The sequence below is a fragment of the Convolutriloba macropyga genome, chromosome 2 (genome assembly GCF_964194025.1).
Source record: "Convolutriloba macropyga chromosome 2, txConMacr16.3, whole genome shotgun sequence".
Lineage (NCBI taxonomy): Eukaryota > Metazoa > Xenacoelomorpha > Acoela > Convolutidae > Convolutriloba > Convolutriloba macropyga.
In genome coordinates, this window is record NC_134469.1 from 9664745 (window position 1) to 9681787 (window position 17043).

The window sequence follows — 17043 nt, forward strand, 5'->3', positions numbered from 1 at the left end:
CAATTCAATACATCCTCTTGGGTTCAATCTTCCAGACAGAATATTGTTTTTTCGATAATAAACAAATTTGAAGATTCACGATGTTAATTATGTATAGAATGATAGAGAAAAGAGCATGATTTCTCAATGTTTCATAAGGCAAGATCACGGTTGAGACGATTGAAAGATTTTTTTTGCGTTGATAAGCAGGATTGCCTCCGTATCTGTGTTTTTAAAAGCATCTCACAATGAATGAATCGCATGTTTGATTAATATGCCGCAACCAATACCAAGTTTCTGATCACCACTTAATAAAGTAATGTTTGTTTCAGGTTTCAATACATTTGACAACAGATTTTCCAGTAAGTCGCCTGAGGACTTCACCAATTCCTATTGGTCGTGCACCGGGGCATTTATCAGGAGCTATTAACCGACATGAATTATACGGAAGAACAAAGTCAAATGAGACGTAGCTATGCGTATTGCTAGTTTAGCAATCGAGTTTTATAGATCAGTTGAGGAAAACCTAAAGGATGTCCGAAGTCTTCGTCATCCGTTGGCATCCATACCGGAAGGGCCATCGATTCCACGAGTCTTCAAAGCAGACTTTCTAACCAATGAGGCATTGAGTTTTTCAAAAATTGATTGATGGTACGGTTAAATTTGATGTTCATTGTTCATCAGGTAATTCAAATTTGCTGTGCGTAGATCCGCATGTTTCTCGCGTACGACAACAACGGCTATTTTCTTGTTAACTGTGTCAGTTAAAAAAACAGACGCAGTTGTAGCAGTATTAGAAGAAGAGTAATTTTGGGAAAATGCACAGACTATGAATAGCAAACTATTACTTTTTATAGTCTCTGCATGTCCCCTTAAAGCACAAAAACCCTTTAATTGACTGGTATTTAAATAATACATGGTGGTTAAAAGTCACAAATTGAGATTTTTAAGATATTGAGCTAATTTTTCCGTTAAGAAATTTCTAGTGAATTAACACCAATATCATCAATCGAAATGAAATGATTCGCACACCAAAGTGCCCGACATGTCTTCATTTTTAATCTTTTCTTTTTCAAGATCGCATAAAAGTCAGGCTTCCCTTCTCCCAAGATATTACTGTAGAGTAGATGCTAATAATCACCGCGGGTTCTGCCTAAATTAATTTTTTTTAAACCTAATCTTATTTCTTTGAGATTTGAATTACCTAAATCCGATTGCCATCCAAACTACACTTGTTAACATTGCACCAAAAGGGTGCAATGTTAAAAAGATCCTAAACAAAAAGATCCTAAACAAAAGATCCTAAATAAAAAAGATCCTAAACAAAACGTTATAGTTAGACATACGCCCTGGAACCATGCACAGAGCTACTCAATTTTCGGAAAACCTTCAAGGTCATCAAATGGAAATTCTCCAAAAAGTACTGGGAAACAGTACACTGAAAACCAATCCACTTTACAATTAGCAAAGTAAAGTAGGCTTTACGATTGTCAAATTCCTGAACCTTATCCTCATTAACCATTGGAATTTTTCCATTTTATTCCCTCCCTGCTTACCTGGTGCTGTTATTTACAATCCTTAGACCCACTTGTCATAATATTTGCGTAAGCATTTACTATGTAAGGACACGAGCTGTGTAACTGGTAGGAGCATAACGCACGGGGCTCACAAACGGAGAAGATCCAGCTGCTGTAAAATTGAATACTTCATCAAAGCGGCTCAAAGGGGATCAAGTGCAAATTCGACTATCTGTTTTTTGAATTAAAAAAGCGTTTACGTAAATAGAGAACAAGAATTGGACAAAAATAAAGCTTTCGGAAAAAATGGAGTCTGATAAGATATCAAATGCTTTGCGATGTCTTTCAGAATATGCAAAGTGCAGTTTTCTATCATTATCCGATGAAGTGACGAACGAAGGAAAACATCAAGCCATTCTCTATATTTAACTAGAAAAGCATTCATGGAGTCATCCTCCTTAAATGATGTTTGCAGGAATCGCCCAAATTTGCAACTACAATTGCAATAACAACGTATGATTTGTAACTGGGGCGTAAAACACACTGGGGGGCCGAAACAGAATAGATCCATGGGGGCTATAATTTAATGCGGGTGCTATAATGTGTAAGACGCAGTTGTAAAACGGGAAAAACGTAAATTAAAAAATGCCCCTCCCCAACACTGGATGAATATTGGCTTGTCCAGGGCCCTCCTAGCAAAACGTCTTAATAAAGCATTTTGTATTGTTTAAATTTGTCAATAAAATGATAATAGAGACATACATATATACAAACAACTAATGATAGTAGACGAGTCAAACTAACAGCTACCTTTTTTCAACCATAGCTCCCATTGAAGCATCGACAAATTTGCACCACCTAAGCGTCCTTGACGCACGAATGCAGAGGACGGAACACCTCGGGAGAGCAAAGCTGATTTTTGTCCTTAGATATGGTATGATGTATGATATGGTATGTCTTCTATTAGCGCAGAGAGTTTTGATGCCAGTTTTTTCAGCGCTTTTGAAGCTGATGGGCCAGCTCCACGAGTGCATGAAAAGACAAGCGAATAAAATTTTGCTTTCTCAACCTCAGTTATACTTTGTTCATATTTGTTCTTCTTAATAGATTTATGGTACTTGTAGGCATCGCTACTGATTTCAGGGCAACTTTTCGCCAGCGGGTCAAAAATTTTCACATCAAAATAGGTTTTGTTAAACCTCAATTCCCAAAGTCCGTTGGCCTTGATTTCTAATCTTGCAACATCATCAGTTCACGTTTATTAATGAGCAAAGTTTTCCCTTTGCGACGCCTGAAGATGATGTTCGATCTCGACATCATGACAAACATCACTTACCTAGTTCGCAAAGGAATCGCAAATTTCGTTATGTCTTATGTGGTAATATCCTCCTTCCGGACACTGGAAGGCATGTGCCGCAGTGAAGTTTTCATTGCATGCGCATAGTGATGGCATCTTCACTGGGTCTCGAAGTCATAACGAAGGGCAACGCCATCACGAAACTCGCTTTTTGTTAGGTCAAAGTGATATCGCTTCAAGTGCATAGCGCTCAAACAGATTGATGGTCCATTTTTGCTAGCTAAGTCAGGTGAGCGAATCTCGTTCTTATTCACTTTGCTTTAATTCTCATCGTCTTTGATTTGATACCAAGCTATTTCTCCTTTTTTACTTCATGTCTGATTTGATGTTTCTTTAGTTCACCTCCAAGCAGAGATAGGGATGAGGGACTTGACAAATGAACTGATTGTTAATTTTCTTAAAATGTTGTTCAAGTTTGATTTCTCACATTCTTCTAAGAGGTCTTCAATATGAGGTGTTGTACGAGCTAAGAAAGTCAGCTTACGCTGAACCGACGAAGTGAACGAGTTATAAACACTTTGAGGTGAAAGATAAGCATGAACACACAGCTTTTTCAACGACTATTTCTGCTGCTTTAGTGATCTTTCCACAAATTTCTTTTCTGCATTATCAGAATCTAAAACGCTACCAAGTACCCTACAACTCTCAATTTTTTCCACTTGGTTGTAGACAAAAATCCGCTGTGCTTTTTCAAATAGACGTTCTTTTGTAAAAATGTGACATTTGGTAGGATGGTAACCCAAAGCAGGACCGTGTTTCTTGAATGTGTCAAAAGGATCTCTCTAGTTATCCGACAGCTTTGGAGCCAGCAGATTGAGATCCGACAGCGCTGCCATAGTCCGCATACCACTTTTAAACTCTGCAGCAATCCTCAAGAAGTTCAATTAAAGGCACAATGGTAATTCCATACATCATTTTGGGTTCTCTCTTTCCGACAGAATATTGTTTGTTCGATAATAAACAAATTTGAAGATTCACGATGTTAAATATGTATAGAATGATAGAGAGAAGGGCATGATTTCTCAATTTTTCATAAGGCAAGATCACGGTTGAGACGATTGAAAGATTTTTTTTGCGTTGATAAGCAGGATTGCCTCCGTATCTGTGTTTTTAAAAGCATCTCACAATGAATGAATTGCATGTTTAATTCAGATGCCGCAACCAATACCAAGTTTCTGATCACCACTTAAAAACGTAATGTTTGTTTCAGGTTTCAATAAATTTGACATCAGATTTTCCAGTAAGTCGCCTGAGGACTTCCCCAGTTCCTATTGGTCGTACACCGGGGCATTTATCTAGTTTAGCTAAAGGATGTCTGAAGTATTCTTCATTAGTTGGCAAATTTATAATTAGCAAAGTAAAGTAGGCTTTACAGTTTTCAAAATCCTGAACGTTATCCTCAATAACCGCTAGATTTTTTGCCTTTGTCTCCCTCCCTGCTTACCTGGTGCTGTTATTTACAATCCTTAGACGCACTTGTCATAATATTCAGATAAGCATTTACTATGTAAGGACACGAGCTGTGTAACTGGTAGGAGCATAACGCACGGGGCTAACAAACGGAGAATATCCAACCGCTGTAATATTAAAAACTTCATCAAAGCGGCTCAAAGGGGATCAAGTGCAAATTAGACGACCTGTTTTCTATTTAACTAAAAAAGCATACATGGAGTCAAAAACCTGATCCCAATCTCTATGGCGGAACGGATCTGCAAAACCAAGATTTACCGTTCTACCCTTTTATCTACCAAACAAATGAGATCTGAAGATAGAAATGAAGCAGTGAACACAATTGGCAGCCAGGGCCACTCTGGTCTTGACGCTGTTGAATGTGGACGCTATATAAATCCTCCTTGGTTGATCTCTGCAGGAATCGTCCAAACTTGCAACTACAATTGCCTTAGAAGATCTATATTTCATGACTTCTGATAACGCTTGACATGGTTCGATAAATGCTTGGGGCTACTAAGAATTAGCATTGGCAGTTTAAGTTCCTTTAACCTTATCTCCAATTTTTTAGCGGAAACGTACAGCTGAGTCTTAGAAAAATCGGTGACAGTGAACACGCTATTCTTGCACTCAGCCGGTGTTTTATTGAAGAAAGCTATTCTTCTGATTGGTGAACACAGCCTAAACAGAGATCTTGTTCTAAAAACGCCAGAAATGTGTCAGTAAATAGTACGAGGCACCGCCAGACTTTTTTTAAAAGGAAGTAAACCAGTCTCAAAAGCGTATAACAAAAGGAGTTCCAATGGCTGTGGCCTTGTACGGCGTGGTTATATTTTTTCATCGATCTGCCGTAGATCAAAACTTGACTCATAAACCGTACGAAGAGGACAGTAAAGTGGCTAGTTGACTTGAACCACTGAACGTTGTACTTATGTACTGGATAAACTTAACAAACATATGGCAGGGCATTCTGTTACAATGTAATCAAATGTCATTCATTTACAAAATTTGGATTCCAGCAAAACTTTTTGTGGTCTAGATTTTGATATCATCACTAGTCATGTGATCTGATTAAGCAATTGGTTTTGATAAGAAATGCAAGAGTTTTACGAAAAGAAGTTAGCTGTTCTGTCATGCTTTTTAAATTCGCCAAACAAATCAAGTGTCTCCTCAAAATGCGTAGAAATCGTTCACAAATGAGCTGTCAAATAAAATGGACATTTATCGCAATTTCGCGCCAAAATCTGACAGTTCATTTATTGAAGCAGAAAACTTTTTGCAAGAAAATTCATCCCCTCAACGATGAACCATCCCTCCCCTAATGATATTAATTTGGATTTTTCCCCCGGTTAAAGGAGACGTCCTGTGCATTTCCTCCACTTGAAATGAATGCAAACAAATCTGAAGAATCCATTCCGATATGTGGGCCCTTACTGAGTCGTAACGGTGTAGATGCAGATTTTCATCCAAAAAAGACTTTAAGAAACATAAAGAAAAAAATCAAGAATAAGCCCCACCGAAAAAATTGGCGCTGAAAAAAATTTAATTTTGATATAACCAAGAGGAGGTTGAGAGATATAATTTTTCTTACATTTAGATGAGAACCATCATGGGATTCATATGGTTTGAGAACGGATAGGATCAATGGGAAATGGCAATGAACAAGCACATGAGGCGTGTTTTGATGTAGTGCACGCTCTAAAGGGCTGAAAACGTGGCTACACAAAAACATTGTAGACAAAAGTCATCTTTGATTTGTTTGCAAACCTGAGTAGTAAGAAACCAGTACACCTGAGATCACTTTTTGGCTCTTTTTACCCAAACGTGTTCGATCATGCGCGCGGATGAAAAGTTCTTGGCAATTATTCCCTGTATGTTAGGATTGTTGCCTGAATATTTAATGGACTTACCTTTTTGAACAGGACATGTTGACTTGCCTCTTTAATAAGGTATAAAAACACACTGTGGAGAATACTGTCTGTAAACCCGGCAAATGCCTAAGGGCTTCAAATCCACTCTATATTTGTCATGAACACTTTTGCGCAGAAATCTGGGCTTCTAATGTGAATAAACTAAATATTGGTATTGCGTAATCAGGGTTAATTCCTGCATACGCAACTTTGAAGCACACAAGTTTATAAGTTTATGAGGGATATTTAAACCCTGTGAAGAAGATTGTTTGTATACAAACGTTTACGGGCTATAAATCCAGTGAACATTTTTGCGCAGTAGCAGAAATCTGGGTGTCTAATGTGAATAATCTAGGTATTGGTATTGCGTCTCACGTTGAAGATTTTGTTTTTTAACTACATGTGAAACGTCTGGGTTAGAAGCGTTCTATTTGCTGATGAAATTATTACCTAAGGGCTATTTTTTAGAACACAAACTCAAATCGAACTCGTCTGGCTCAGACTGTTAATAGACTTCCATTTCATTTATTACACAATAAGCCATATGATTCAGACGTATTACATTTTGACAAAATTCGTATCCAAAAACAACAAGTTCGAACACGATAAAAGGAAGTAATTGATTCTTCAATAGAATTTATAAAAAAAGGAACAAAAAAAGCTTTCTGAAAGATAATAATTTACTGAAACTTTGACCTCATCAACTGTTGTTTTGTCCAGCAAAGACCAATTGACAGGGAAGACAATCTTCGATTAAAAAGAACACAAGTTGAGAGTAACTTCTACCCCCACAATTTAAATCAGGTTCATTCATCATTTGAAAAAAAATTCATCTTTTGTAGTTATACTAAGAAGTTAGGTCCTTGAGGAATCTGAAAATTATAAAAACATCTTGTTTTTAGTTTTGAAGGATCTATCAGAAAAACGAGTGGTGTCAAGAAGAACAGTTGGGTGGAACAACATCTTGTCATTTTGGTTGCTGAGAGCATGCGGACCCAAAAGACGGAAAAAAACTCTTGTTTGAATTCGGAGCGCTTCAAAAACAAATTGACATAAGAAAGCAAAAGAAGGAGAACATCTGGAAACCACCAGAGGAGCAGCATTTTTTGTCTATCATCAAAGCGCATCGAGAATCCCTAGACAAGTGGAGTGGTTCAAAACAGAATACTTTTGGAAAGTAAGTTAAAAATCTTCTTTAATCATCACTTATCTCCGCCATCATTTCAACCTATATAACTCATCCACGGATCAAGAAAAGGTACCAAAATAGTTAAAGGTTAGCATCCCTTAATCATCAGGAAGTATTTTTTTCTCTATGTTTTAAAGGAGAGGAGCTGAGATTAGTCGATTAGCAAATAATTAAGAAACATATTTATATGTTAAGATTGTATCACAAAATTTATGACCTATCAGATGCGAAATTTGAAAACTACTTTAAAAGCAAACACCAAACTACATTGACAAACATCATTTTTGCTCACATAACATATATTTGAGTCATCAAAGGTCATTTGTACATCATTTTTTTGCTTTTAATGTACAAGTCCTAGAGAAAAGTTTCCTAAGGAAAAGTTATTCCATTAGTGAAAACTAACACAAAACTACTTTAAAAAACATCAATTTTGCTCACATAACATATGTATGAGTCATCAAAGTTGATTTGTACATCATTTTTTCCCTCTTAATGTACAAGTTCTTGAGAAAAGTTTCGTAAGGAAAAGTTGTTCCATTAGTGAAAACTAACACAAATATACTTTAAAAAAGATCAACTTTGCTCATATAACATATGTATTAGTCATCAAAGGTCAATTGTACATCGTTTTTTTTCCTCTTAATGTACAAGTCCTAGAGAAAAATTTTTAAGGAAAAGTTGTTCCATTAGTGAAAACTAGCACAAATATACTTTAAAAAACATCACTTTTGCTCATACAACATATGTATGAGTCGTCAAAGGTCAATTGTACATCATTTTTTTCCTCTTAATGTATAAGTTCTAGAGAAAAATTTCTTAAGTAAAAGTTGTTCCATCATTAAAAATTAACACAAAACTACTTTAAAGAACATCAATTTTGCTCACATAATATATGTATGAGTCATCAAAGCTCAATTGTACATCATTTTTTTCCCCTTAATGTACAAGTCCTAGAGAAAAGTATCTTCAGGAAAAAATGTTCCATTAGTGAAAACTAACACAAATATACTTTTAAAAACATCATTTTTGCTCACGTAACATATGTATGTGTCATCAAAGGTCAATTGTACATCATTTTTTTCCTCTTAATGTACAAGTTCTAGAAAAAACTTCTTAAGGAAAAGTTGTTCCATTAGTGAGAACTAATACAAAACTACTTTAAAAAACATCAATTTTGCTCACATAACATATGTATGAGTCATCAAAGGTCAATTGTACATCATTTTTTCCTCTTTATGTACAAGTTCTAGAGAAAAGTTTCTTAAGGAAAAGTTGTTCCATTAGTGGAAATTAACACAAAACTACTTTAATAAACATCAATTTTGCTCACATAACATATGTATGAAACATCCAAGGTCAATTGTACATCATTTTTTTCCTCCTTTTGTACAAGTTCTAGAGAAAAGTTTCTTAAGGAAAAGTTGTTCCATTAGTGAAAACTAACAAAAAACTACCTTAAAAAACATCAATTTTGTTCACATAACATATGTATGAGTCATCAAAGGCCAATCGTACATCATTTTTCTGCTCTTATTGTACAAGTCCTAGAGAGAAATTTCTTAAGGAAAAGTTGTTCCATTAGTGAAAACTAACACAAAACTACTTTAAAAAACATCAATTTTGCTCACATAAAGTATATAAGAGTCAGCACAGGTCATTTGTACATCATTTTTTCCTCTTAATGTAGAAGCCATAGAAAAAAATTTCTTAGGGAAAAGTGTCTCAATTAGTGAAAAGTAACACAGAACTACTTTAGGCAAACCTAAATACTGCTCACATAAAGTATATATGAGTCATCAAGTTTCAATTGTACATCATTTTTTTCCTCTTAATGTACAAGTCATAGAGGAATATTTCTTAATTACAAGTTGTTTAATTAGTAAAAGTTAACACAAAACTATTTTAAATAGTTAAATAAAGCTCACAAAGTATATATGAGTCAGCAGATGTCATTTGTAAATTATTTTTTTCCTCTTAATGTAAAAGTTATAGAGAAAAGTTTCTAATGCAAAAGATGTTTAATTAGTGAAAAGTAACAGAGATTTACTTTAGGAAAACCTAAATACTGCTCACATAAAGTATATATGAGTCCTCATAGATCATATGTACATAATTTTTCCTTCTCAATGTACAAGTCTCAATGTACATTTTGACAAAATTCGTATCCGAAAACAACAAGTTCGAACACGATAAAAGGAAGTAATTGATTCTTCAATAGAATTTATAAAAAAAAGGAACAAAAAAAGCTTTCTGAAAGATAATAATTTACTGAAACTTTGACCTCATCAACTGTTGTTTTGTCCAGCAAAGACCAATTGACAGGGAAGACAATCTTCGATTAAAAAGAACACAAGTTGAGAGTAACTTCTACCCCCACAATTTAAATCAGTTTCATTCATCATTTGAAAAAAAATTCATCTTTTGTAGTTATACTAAGAAGTTAGGTCCTTGAGGAATCTGAAAATTATAAAAACATCTTGTTTTTAGTTTTGAAGGATCTATCAGAAAAACGAGTGGTGTCAAGAAGAACAGTTGGGTGGAACAACATCTTGTCATTTTGGTTGCTGAGAGCATGCGGACCCAAAAGACGGAAAAAAACTCTTGTTTGAATTCGGAGCGCTTCAAAAACAAATTGACATAAGAAAGCAAAAGAAGGAGAACATCTGGAAACCACCAGAGGAGCAGCATTTTTTGTCTATCATCAAAGCGCATCGAGAATCCCTAGACAAGTGGAGTGGTTCAAAACAGAATACTTTTGGAAAGTAAGTTAAAAATCTTCTTTAATCATCACTTATCTCCGCCATCATTTCAACCTATATAACTCATCCACGGATCAAGAAAAGGTACCAAAATAGTTAAAGGTTAGCATCCCTTAATCATCAGGAAGTATTTTTTTCTCTATGTTTTAAAGGAGAGGAGCTGAGATTAGTCGATTAGCAAATAATTAAGAAACATATTTATATGTTAAGATTGTATCACAAAATTTATGAACTATCAGATGCGAAATTTGAAAACTACTTTAAAAGCAAACACCAAACTACATTGACAAACATCATTTTTGCTCACATAACATATATTTGAGTCATCAAAGGTCATTTGTACATCATTTTTTTGCTTTTAATGTACAAGTCCTAGAGAAAAGTTTCCTAAGGAAAAGTTATTCCATTAGTGAAAACTAACACAAAACTACTTTAAAAAACATCAATTTTGCTCACATAACATATGTATGAGTCATCAAAGTTGATTTGTACATCATTTTTTCCCTCTTAATGTACAAGTTCTTGAGAAAAGTTTCGTAAGGAAAAGTTGTTCCATTAGTGAAAACTAACACAAATATACTTTAAAAAACATCAACTTTGCTCATATAACATATGTATAAGTCATCAAAGGTCAATTGTACATCGTTTTTTTTCCTCTTAATGTACAAGTCCTAGAGAAAAATTTTTAAGGAAAAGTTGTTCCATTAGTGAAAACTAGCACAAATATACTTTAAAAAACATCACTTTTGCTCATACAACATATGTATGAGTCGTCAAAGGTCAATTGTACATCATTTTTCTCCTCTTAATGTATAAGTTCTAGAGAAAAATTTCTTAAGTAAAAGTTGTTCCATCATTAAAAATTAACACAAAACTACTTTAAAGAACATCAATTTTGCTCACATAATATATGTATGAGTCATCAAAGGTCAATTGTACATCATTTTTTTCCCCTTAATGTACAAGTCCTAGAGAAAAGTATCTTCAGGAAAAAATGTTCCATTAGTGAAAACTAACACAAATATACTTTTAAAAACATCATTTTTGCTCACGTAACATATGTATGTGTCATCAAAGGTCAATTGTACATCATTTTTTTCCTCTTAATGTACAAGTTCTAGAAAAAACTTCTTAAGGAAAAGTTGTTCCATTAGTGAGAACTAATACAAAACTACTTTAAAAAACATCAATTTTGCTCACATAACATATGTATGAGTCATCAAAGGTCAATTGTACATCATTTTTTCCTCTTTATGTACAAGTTCTAGAGAAAAGTTTCTTAAGGAAAAGTTGTTCCATTAGTGGAAATTAACACAAAACTACTTTAATAAACATCAATTTTGCTCACATAACATATGTATGAAACATCCAAGGTCAATTGTACATCATTTTTTTCCTCCTTTTGTACAAGTTCTAGAGAAAAGTTTCTTAAGGAAAAGTTGTTCCATTAGTGAAAACTAACAAAAAACTACCTTAAAAAACATCAATTTTGTTCACATAACATATGTATGAGTCATCAAAGGCCAATCGTACATCATTTTTCTGCTCTTATTGTACAAGTCCTAGAGAGAAATTTCTTAAGGAAAAGTTGTTCCATTAGTGAAAACTAACACAAAACTACTTTAAAAAACATCAATTTTGCTCACATAAAGTATATAAGAGTCAGCACAGGTCATTTGTACATCATTTTTTCCTCTTAATGTAGAAGTCATAGAAAAAAATTTCTTAGGGAAAAGTGTCTCAATTAGTGAAAAGTAACACAGAACTACTTTAGGCAAACCTAAATACTGCTCACATAAAGTATATATGAGTCATCAAGTTTCAATTGTACATCATTTTTTTCCTCTTAATGTACAAGTCATAGAGGAATATTTCTTAATTACAAGTTGTTTAATTAGTAAAAGTTAACACAAAACTATTTTAAATAGTTAAATAAAGCTCACAAAGTATATATGAGTCAGCAGATGTCATTTGTAAATTATTTTTTTCCTCTTAATGTAAAAGTTATAGAGAAAAGTTTCTAATGCAAAAGATGTTTAATTAGTGAAAAGTAACAGAGATTTACTTTAGGAAAACCTAAATACTGCTCACATAAAGTATATATGAGTCCTCATAGATCATATGTACATAATTTTTCCTTCTCAATGTACAAGTCATAGAGAAAAATAATTTGAAGAAAATTTGTTCTATTAGTGAAAATAAACACAAAACTACTTTGAAAAAAGTCAATTGCGCTCACATAAAGAATATATATGAGTCATCAGAGGTCATTTTTTCCTCTCAACAAACAAGTCATAGAGAAGAGTTTCTTAGGGATACCTTGCTCAATTATTGAAAATTAACAAAACAAAGATGTTAAAAACTTCAATTTGCTATCATTATTTATATATGAGTGATCAAATGTGCAACCTGCACATCTTTTTTCCTCATAATGTTCAAGTAAGAGAAAAATTTCAACAATTTTTCAACACTTTTAAAAAAAAGTCAACAAAGTTCATTTGTACCTCATTTTTTTCCTCTTAATTTACAAATGTAGCGGAAAATTTGTTTGGTTGAGGTTGTTTCCTTAGTGAAAACTACCAATAAAATACTTAATTGTCAGTTTCGTCCATACAAAATATCTATTTTGTATTAGTCCCGAAAGGTCAATTGTACGTCAATTTTTTTCCTCTTAAATTACAGGTTCCAGAAAGAAAATTTTTTTGTAGTTAAAACGAAAAATACTTGAAAAAGTATCAATTTTGTTTACATAAAGTATAAATGAGTCATCAAAGTTTGCTTGTGCATCGCCCCCTCTTAAATTTACAAGACCAGAATAAAAAAATTATCGCGTAACATTTGTTTCATGTGTCATCATGTGTCATCTAAATTTATGTGATAGTCATCCTAAGTACGTCGTTTTTCTCTTAGCTCACTAGTTACAGTGAAAAATTCGTTCTATAAATTTGTTTTGTATCTGAAATATAACACAAAAAAAATAAAATTGTACCAATTTTGCTCATAAAAGGTAAATATGAGTATATGTGAAATAAAGGGTCAAATGTACATCATTTCGTTCTGCTTAATGAACAAGTCCTGGAGAAAATCACAGGTAAAAAAATACGTTCTTTCTCAAAATTAAAGAAAGATTATTTTAAACTGTATTAGTTTATGTCATAAAAAGTTTATAAATGAGTCATCAAAGGTCTCAATGTACAAGTCCTAGAGAAAAATTTTTAAGGAAAAGTTGTTCCATTAGTGAAAACTAGCCAAATATACTTTAAAAAACATCACTTTTGCTCATACAACATATGTATGAGTCGTCAAAGGTCAATTGTACATCATTTTTTTCCTCTTAATGTATAAGTTCTAGAGAAAATTTTCTTAAGTAAAAGTTGTTCCATCAGTGAAAACTAACACAAAACTACTTTAAAGAACATCAATTTTGCTCACATAATATATGTATGAGTCATCAAAGGTCAATTGTACATCATTTTTTTCCTCTTAATGTACAAGTCCTAAAGAAAAGTATCTTCAGGAAAAGTTGTTCCATTAGTGAAAACTAACACAAATATACCTTTAAAAACATCATTTTTGCTCACATAACATATGTATGTGTCATCAAAGGTCAATTGTACATCATTTTTTTCCTCTTAATGTACAAGTTCTAGAAAAAACTTCTTAAGGAAAAGTTTTTCCATTAGTGAGAACTAATACAAAACTACTTTAAAAAACATCAATTTTGCTCACATAACATATGTATGAGTCATCAAAGGTCAATTGTACATCATTTTTTCCTCTTTATGTACAAGTTCTAGAGAAAAGTTTCTTAAGGAAAAGTTGTTCCATTAGTGGAAATTAACACAAAACTACTTTAAAGAACATCAATTTTGCTCACATAATATATGTATGAGTCATCAAAGGTCAATTGTACATCATTTTTTTCCTCTTAATGTACAAGTCCTGGAGAAAAGTATCTTCAGGAAAAGTTGTTCCATTAGTGAAAACTAACACAAATATACCTTTAAAAATATCATTTTTGCTCACATAACATATGTATGTGTAATCAAAGGTCAATTGTACATCATTTTTTTCCTCTTAATGTACAAGTTCTAGAAAAAACTTCTTAAGGAAAAGTTTTTCCATTAGTGAGAACTAATACAAAACTACTTTAAAAAACATCAATTTTGCTCACATAACATATGTATGAGTCATCAAAGGTCAATTGTACATCATTTTTTCCTCTTTATGTACAAGTTCTAGAGAAAAGTTTCTTAAGGAAAAGTTGTTCCATTAGTGGAAATTAACACAAAACTACTTTAATAAACATCAATTTTGCTCACATAATATATGTATGAAACATCAAAGGTCAATTGTACATCATTTTTTTCCTCCTTTAGTAAAAGTTCTAGAGAAAAGTTTCTTAAGGAAAAGTTGTTCCATTAGTGAAAACTAACAAAAAACTACTTTAAAAAACATCAATTTTGTTCACATAACATATGTATGAGTCATCAAAGGTCAACCGTACATCATTTTTCTGCTCTTATTTTACAAGTCCTAGAGAAAAATTTCTTAAGGAAAAGTTGTTCCATTAGTGAAAACTAACACAAAACTACTTTAAAAACCATCAATTTTGCTCACATAAACTATATAAGAGTCAGCACAGGTCATTTGTACATCATTTTTTCCTCTTAATGTAGAAGTCATAGAAAAAAATTTCTTAGGGAAAAGTGTCTCAATTAGTAAAAAGTAACACAGAACTACTTTAGGCAAACCTAAATACTGCTCACATAAAGTATATATGAGTCATCAAATTTCAATTGTACATCATTTTTTTCCTCTTAATGTACAAGTCATAGAGGAATATTTCTTAATTACAAGTTGTTTAATTAGTAAAAGTTAACACAAAACTTTTTTAAATAGTTAAATAAAGCTCACAAAGTATATATGAGTCAGCAGATGTCATTTGTAAATTATTTTTTTCCTCTTAATGTAAAAGTCATAGAGAAAAGTTTCTAAAGCAAAAGATGTTTAATTAGTGAAAAGTAACAGAGATTTACTTTAGGAAAACCTAAATACTGCTCATATAAAGTATATATGAGTCCTCATAGATCATATGTACATAATTTTTCCTTCTCAATGTACAAGTCATAGAGAAAAATAATTTGAAGAAAATTTGTTCTATTAGTGAAAATAAACACAAAACTACTTTGAAAAATGTCAATTGCGCTCACATAAAGAATATATATGAGTCATCAGAGGTCATTTTTTCCTCTCAACAAACAAGTCATAGAGAAGAGTTTCTTAGGGATACCTTGCTCAATTATTAAAAATTAACAAAACAAAGATGTTAAAAACTTCAATTTGCTATCATTATTTATATATGAGTGATCAAATGTGCAACCTGCACATCTTTTTTCCTCATAATGTTCAAGTAAGAGAAAAATTTCAACAATTTTTCAACACTTTTAAAAAAGAGTCAACAAAGTTCATTTGTACCTCTTTTTTTTCCTCTTAATTTACAAATCTAGCGGAAAATTTGTTTGGTTGAGGTTGTTTCCTTAGTGAAAACTACCAATAAAATACTTAATTGTCAGTTTCGTCCATACAAAATATCTATTTTGTATTAGTCCCGGAAGGTCAATTGTACGTCAATTTTTTTCCTCTTAAATTACATGTTCCAGAAAGAAAATTTTTTTGTAGTTAAAACGAAAAATACTTGAAAAAGTATCAATTTTGTTTACATAAAGTATAAATGAGTCATCAAAGTTTGCTTGTGCATCGCCCCCTCTTAAATTTACAAGACCAGAATAAAAAAATTATCGCGTAACATTTGTTTCATGTGTCATCATGTGTCATCTAAATTTATGTGAGAGTCATCCTAAGTACGTTGTTTTTCTCTTAGCTCACTAGTTATAGTGAAAAATTCCTTCTATAAATTTGTTTTGTATCTGAAATATAACACAAAAAAAATAAAATTGTACCAATTTTGCTCATAAAAGGTAAATATGAGTATATGTGAAATAAAGGGTCAAATGTACATCATTTCGTTCTGCTTAATGAACAAGTCCTGGAGAAAATCACAGGTAAAAAAATACGTTCTTTCTCAAAATTAAAGAAAGATTATTTTAAACTGTATTAGTTTATGTCATAAAAAGTTTATAAATGAGTCATCAAAGGTTTATTGTACATCGTTTTTTTCCCTCATAATGTACAAGTCGCAGTGAAAAATTCATCAAATATAAAACTCTTCTATTGGTGAAAATTGACAAAAACTTACTTTACTTTGCATTAGTTATTTTCTTATAACGTATGTACGAGTCAGCAAACGTCAATGTTCACCATTTTATTTCATTTGAGGTACAAGTTTTGGGGAAAATTCCTCAATTAAAAAGTTTTTCGTAAGTTAAAACTCATACAAAACTATTTAAAACTTTACGCAAACTAAAATGAGTCTCGTTTTTCCTTTCATAATATACAAATCTCTGCGAGAAAACTTCAGAGACAAAATTTTTCAAGAAAATCTCGATCAATCAGCTTAAAAAAACGTAAAAATTCTCAAAAGAGTATCAGTTTTGTTCACGAAAATGTAAATGAGTCAATTAAAATGTAAATGAGTCAATGTAAATTAAAAGTCTATTTTAAATGTTTTTTCTCCCTCCTTTTCACCCAGAGGTTAGATTTTTAGAAAAAACTTATTTAATTAGTGAAAACTAACATGCAAACACTTTGAAATATATTAGTGCCGGTAATGTAAATTAAATATGCATCAGCAAATTTGTGAAACTGTACGTCATTTTTAATCCGCTCAATATACATGCCCTGAGAAACAATTCCTTAGTAAAAGTTGATTCATTCGGAAAAAATAGTTTAAATTTAATTCAAAATGAATGAAGCTCGG